Source organism: Desmodus rotundus, chromosome 12 (genome assembly GCF_022682495.2).
Source record: "Desmodus rotundus isolate HL8 chromosome 12, HLdesRot8A.1, whole genome shotgun sequence".
In the NCBI taxonomy this organism is placed as follows: Eukaryota; Metazoa; Chordata; class Mammalia; order Chiroptera; family Phyllostomidae; genus Desmodus; species Desmodus rotundus.
In genome coordinates, this window is record NC_071398.1 from 69,239,147 (window position 1) to 69,245,774 (window position 6,628).

At 41.4% G+C, this 6,628-nt stretch overlaps 1 pseudogene; it reads right to left on the minus strand.

The window, feature by feature from the left end:
• Positions 1-3,327: 3,327 nt before the first annotated feature.
• LOC139440477 (eukaryotic translation initiation factor 4B pseudogene) lies at positions 3,328-5,667 on the minus strand (annotated as a pseudogene).
• Between the last annotated feature and the right edge of the window lie 961 nt (positions 5,668-6,628).

Below are 6,628 nucleotides of genomic sequence, written 5' to 3' on the forward strand. Positions count from 1 at the left end.
GGACATTGTCCTGCAAAGTGAAAGGTTGCCAGTTCAAGTCCCAGTCAGGGGGTATGCCTGGGTTGCGGGTTCACAGCTGGTCAGGATGTCTATAATGCTTCTTTCCCAATCAATGTTTCTCTCACACATCGATGTTTCTCTCACTCTCTTTCTCCCTCCCTTCCCCTCTTTCTAAAAAGAAGCAAACAAAATCTTAAAAAAAAAACCATACCTGTATACATTTAACTGCTGAGTGGTTATCTGTGTGGAGGTGTCACCTGGGTGGAGGCAGGGACAAGATGAACTATCATTTTTCACAATTTGTACTTATGTAACTACTAATGAGATTGAGCATTTTTCATCCATTTATTGACCATTTGAGTTTTTGTGAAATGGCGATTCATATCTTTTGTTCATTTTTTTGTTGTATTGTTGCTTTTTCTTAGTCACTTATAGGAGTTTTTAAAAATCTTTGATGGTTCTATATACTAAAAATATCATCTCTCTTTCTCCTGTCTTTCGCCCTTGCTTATATTTACTTTCTTTACATGAAATTTTAAAATGCTGATGTAAAAAAAAAAATTATTCAGCCCTGGCTGAGTGGCTCAGTTGGCTAGAGCATCGTTCAATATGGCAAGGTTGCCGTTTCAATCCCCAGTCAGAGCACACACAAGAATCAGCCAGTGAGTGCATGGACAAGTGCGGCAACAGATTGATCTTCCTCTCTCTTCCTCCTTCTCTCTGTCTTCCTCTCCCTTCCCCTCTGTCTCTAACGTCACTCACTCACTCAATCAATGTTTTTATAAAAAGAAAAATGTATTCAGCTTTTACCTTATGATCTATGATTTTTGTGTCTTATTTAAGAAAGCTTTTTCTTTATCTCAGTGTAATAAAGATATACATTCATTTAATTCTCCTTTTTATTGAATTTATTGGGGAGTCACTAGTTAACAAGATTATACAGGTTTCAGGTTCACAGTTCCACAACACACCATCTGCACAGTATATTGTGTGTTCACCCCATTTCGTTTAATTCTCATAGTTTTCTTCTTTTTCAGAATTATTTATTTTTTGATTTAATCTTTATTGTATTTTTTCCATTACCATTTAGTCCCCTTACACCCCTCCCCCAGCAATCACCACAATGTTGTGCATGTCTATGAGTCCCTTTTCCTTTTTGCTCAATCCGTCTAGCTCCTAACCCCCTCCCCCCCCAACTGTCATCCTGCTCTCCCTCTATGAGTCTGCCCCCGTTTTCCTTGTTGGCTCAGTTTGTTCATTATATTCCATATATGAGTGGAATCATATAGTATTTATCTTTCTCTGACTCGCTCATTTCACTTAGCATAATGTTCTCCATATGGTTGCAAAGGGTAACATTTTTCTTTTTTATGGCTGAGTAGTGTTCCATTGTGTAAATGTCCTATAGTTGTTTTATCCACTCATCTACTGATGGACACTTGGCTGCTTCCATATCTTAGCGATTGTAAATAATGCTGCAATGAACATAGGGCTGCTTATGTTCTTTTGAATTAGTGTTTTGGGTTCCTTCAGATATATTCCCAGAAATGGGATTGCTGAGTCAAAAGGCAGATCCATTTTTAATTTTTTAAGGTATCTCCATACTGCTTTCCACAGTGGCTACACCAACATACATTCTCACCAACAGTGCAAAAGGGTTCCCCTTTCTCAACATCCTTGCCAGTGCTTGTTGTTTGTTGATTTATTGGTGATATCCATTCTGACAGGTGTGAGATGATATCTCATTGTGGTTTTAATTTGCATTTCTCTAATGAATAGTGACATTGAACATCTTTTCATATGTCTATTGGCCATCTGTTTATCCTTTTTGAATAAGTGTCTATTCAGGCCCATTTTTTAATTGGGTTGTTTGGGGGTTCTTTTGATGTTGAGTTTTGTAAGTTCTTTATAAATTTTGCATGTTAACTCCTTATCAGATGTATTGGTGAATATGTTCTCCCATTCTATGGGTTGTCTTTTTATTTTGTTGATGATTTCCTTTGCTGTGAAAAAAACTTTTTAGTTTGAGTTCATTGGAGAAACCCACAGGGTCCTAGAAGGTACACATATCCACCCACCTGGGAATCAGCCCAAGAAGGGCCCAATTTGTTTATGAGTAGCAGGGGAAAAAACTGAAAGCCAGCAGAGAGCTGAGCAAGCAGCATTGTTCCCTCTTGGACCCCTCCCCCCACATACAGCGTCATGGCGCAGCAACATGGGTTGCCCTGCCTGCCAAATACCTAAGGCTCTGCCACTTACAATGTAACAGGCAAGTGAAGACAAAAAAAATATGGCTCAAATGAAAGAACAGATCAAAGCTCCAGAAAAAAAAATACAACTAAATGATAAAGAGATAGCCAACCTATCAGGTGCAGAGTTAAAATACTGGTAATCAGGATGCTCACAGAAATGGTTGAGTATGGTTGCAAAATAGAGGAAAAAGTGAAGGCTATGAAAAATGAAATAAAGGAAAATTTATAGGGAATCAACAGTGAAGGGAAGGAAGCTGGGACTCCAATCAACAGTCTGGACCAGAAGGAAGAAATAAACATTCAACCAGAACAGAGTGAAGAAATAAGAATTCAAAAAAAAATGAGGGGAGGCTTAGAAACCTCCAAGACAACTTTAAACATACCAACATCCAAATCATAGGGGTGCCAGAAGGAGAAGAGGAAGAGCAAGAAATTGAAAATTTATGTGAAAAAATATTAATGAAGGAGAACTTCCCAATCTGGCATAGGAAATAGACATGCAAGTTCAGGAAGCTCAGAGAGTCCCAAAGAAGTTGGATGCAAGAAAGCACACACCAAGGTACATCATAATTAAGTTACCCAAGATTAAAGATAAGGAGAGAATCTTAAAAGCAGCAAGAGGAAAGGAGACAGTTACCTACAAAGGAGTTCCCATAAGATTGTCAGCTGATTTCTCAAAAGAAACCTTACAGGCAAGAAGGGGCTGGAAAGAAGTATTCCAAGTCATGAAAAGCGAGGACCTCCATCCAAGATTGCTCTATCCAGCAAAGCTCTCATTTAGAATGGAAGGGAAGATAAAGTGCTTCCTTGATAAGGTCAAGTTAAAGGAGTTTATCATTACCAAGCCCTTATTATATGTAATGTTATCTCAGAAAAACAAGAAGATCAAAGATCAAAAACACAAGGAGTAAAATGACAACAAACTCACAATTATCAACAACTGAACTTAAAAAAAAAAAGAAAACAAAAACTAAGGAAACAACTAGAACAGGAACAGATTCAGAGAAATAGAGATCACATGGAGGGTTACTCGCAGGAAGGGGGAGGAGGGAGAATGGGGGAAAAGGTACAGGGAGTAAGAAGCATAAATGGTAAGTACAAAATAGACAGGGGGAGGTTAAGAATAGGGTAGGAAATGTAGAAGCCAAAGAACTTATATGTATGATCCATGGAAATGAACTAAAGGAGGGGAATGCAGGTGGGTGGGGGTGTGCAGGGCAGAGGGGAATAAAGATGGGAAAAATGGGACAACTGTAATAGCATAATCAATAAAATGTATTTAAAAATTAAAAAAAAAAGAAACTTCAATGTTTGGTTGCCTCTCAAGTGCCACCAGCTGGGGACGTGTCCCATGCATGGTCCAGGGTAGAGAGAGAGACTTGGAGAAAGTATAAGAGGTGGAGGTCTATTTAATGTAATCTTCTCCCTCATTTTCATCTTCACCATCAACAGAGAGAGAAGCATACTTGCTTAGAAGCTGGATTTTCTTGAGGTTTCTTTGGCTGAGGTACAGATCAGGAATCTTGATCTTTTTGCCATCTTCGCTATCTGATTCCTTCCAGTGATCTTTGTTCCCTCCATCTCCTAGACCGTGGCCGGAGTTCCCACTTTGGCCCTTTGGGACACACACCCCAGCTACTTTATTTTCATCTTTCCTTGCTGGTCCTCACTCAGGTGATTGAGCTGGAACTACTTTTTCCCCACCACTTGGATGGGATTGCTCCTCTAGGTCTGAGCTCTGAGATTGAGCAGGAGGGTTAGAGCTTCGCCTCACCCAAGCATTCTCCTTTGGTGGAGGGGTTGGCATTATGCTTAAGGCTGCTCAGGTTTGGGAGGCTTAGAAGTTAGAGACAGACAGTCTTCCTCTTTACTGAGAGTTTCATTTGCGAGAGACTTCTCTCCTTCGTGCATTCTGGTCTGACTTCTGCCCGACGTGGCTGAGTTCCTCATCTGTGAGGACTCAGTGCCTGTCCTTGACTGTTCCCGTCCTGAGTTTGTTCACTTCACCAGCTTGGGTGCCCCTCCCGAGGCCACCCTTCTAGTTTGGCTCATCCAGCTGACATTGCAACTTCTGTTCCTTCTGTAGCCACTCCTCTACTTCTCGTTCTCTAGCAGCTGTGACAACAGGCCTCACCCCTCTGAAGGCAGAGGCTGCTCAACTGGACTGGGAGGTGCTAGCAGAGAAATCACCTTCTTTAGGAGTGCCCCAAGGCTTTAGATTCAACTTGGGTCTTTATGGGGCAGCGGGGAGGCGGAGTAGGAGAGGCTTTATCATCTGCCTAGGATCAGCGGGAGAGCAATCAATCATCTCTGGAACACCAAGACCAATCATCACATCTGTCATATCCATCCTCGCGGTCCCTGCTTCCTCTGTAATCATCATCCCTATGGTAGCTGCTACCAAATGCTCCTCTGTCACTGCCTATCCTGGAATAATAACCTCTGCCATAGTCTCTGCTGCCTCTGTCATAACAATCTCACCCACCGTACTGATCCATATCCCAGTGTGGGCCATCATGATAATTGTCCCGATCCACATCACACTATCAGCCTGAATCATAATGATCTCGATACTTGTTTCCAATGCTATCGTCACCTCTTCTAGGTGGGTAGTCATCAGAGCTCTCTGTGGCAGGACAGGCCCTCCAGTCTGTATCTGTTTTGTCAGAATCTGGATTTCTATCTTGGCCAAAAGAACCTCATCCCAGTCTTTATCTTGGGCTTGATCAGCAATCAATTCCCCTCCAATTCTCCTGGTACTTAGAAACTCTTCATTGAGATTCAAGACATTGAACAAAGAATCCAGGTCCTCAAACTCAGCGTAACCAAAACTTTTCAGCCTTTCTGGATTGCTAGTAAACACGCTGAACTGATATTTAATCCTCTAAAGAACTCCTTAATGGAGCCCTGGCTGATGTAGCTCAGTGGATTGAGTGCCAGCTTGTGAACCAAAAGATCACTGGTGCAATTCCCAGTCAGGGCACATGCCTGGGTTGCAGGCCAGGTTCCCAGTTGGGGGGCCTGTGAGAGGCAGCCTATCGATGTATCTCTCACACATTGATTTTTTCTCTTCCTCACTTTCTCCCTCCCTTCCCTTGAGGGCTCCTGTCAACATTGGGCTGGGGAGCAGTGGGTAGGATGGACAAGTCATTTGGAGGTGCCTTATACACTCATCATCATTACTATACCAAATGGTTGAAACATCTCCTTCCAAGTCGGAACCAGCTCAGCTGACGAGTTTGGCAACATAGGTGTTTTCTCCACCAGTCCCTCCATCCTCAGCCAGAAAGGGGGATTCTTTGCTGAGGCCCCGCCCCCATATTGGGAGAGGGAGAGAATGCAAAGGTACTCCCCTTCTTCTGGAGAGCCAGTTACCAGCATACAACTTCGCTGGAGTGACCTCTTCAGAAGGCATTGAATGTGCTTATTTTGGCATTGAATATGCTTATTTTGGGTTCCTTTCTCTTTGAATCTATCTTATTTTGTTGAAGACTTGCATATTAAGAAGTTGTGATATTGGCCTGAATTAATATTGTTCTCTTTCAGATTTCAGAGTCATAAAATTTGAAGAAAATATTAGAAACTGAGGGTTGCTATCCTTTTAGTGAATCAAGTTAGGACATTTAAAAATTAGTTTCCTTTCCTCAGAAAACTAAAAATGGAACTGCCTTTTGACCCAATTCCACTGCTGGGATTATACCCTAAGAACCCTGAAACACCACTCCAAAAGAACCTATGCACCCCAATGTTCATAGCAGCACAATTTACAATAGCCAAGTACTGGAAGCAACCTAAGTGCCCATCAGCAAATGAGTGGATCAAAAAACTATGGTACATTTACACAATGGAATTCCACACAGCAGAGAGCAAGAAGGAGCTTATACCCTTTGCAACAGCATGGATGGAACTGGAGAGCATTATGCTAAGTGAAATAAGCCAGGCAGTGGGGGACAAATACCATATGATCTTACCTTTAACTGGAACATAATCAACAAAAGAAAAGAGCAAACAAAATATGACCAGAGACATTGAAGTTAAGAACAATCTGACAATAACCAGAGAGGAGTGGGGAGGGGATCGTGGGGAAAGGGGTTTTCAGGAACTACTATAAAGGACACATGGACAAAACCAAGGGGGAGGAGGGAGGTGGGTTTGGCTGGGGTCGGGTAGAGGGGTGGGGAGAAAATGCAGACAGCTGTAATTGAACAACAATAAAAATTTTTTAAAAATAAAATAAAATAAAAATTAGTTTCAAAAAAATCCAATTTATCAATGTAACTACATGAAGTGTAAAGTGCTGTGTAAATACTAGTGTCACATATATGTAACTTAATCCATAAACTCATGTATGAAAAAATCTATTTCTAAAATTTTAA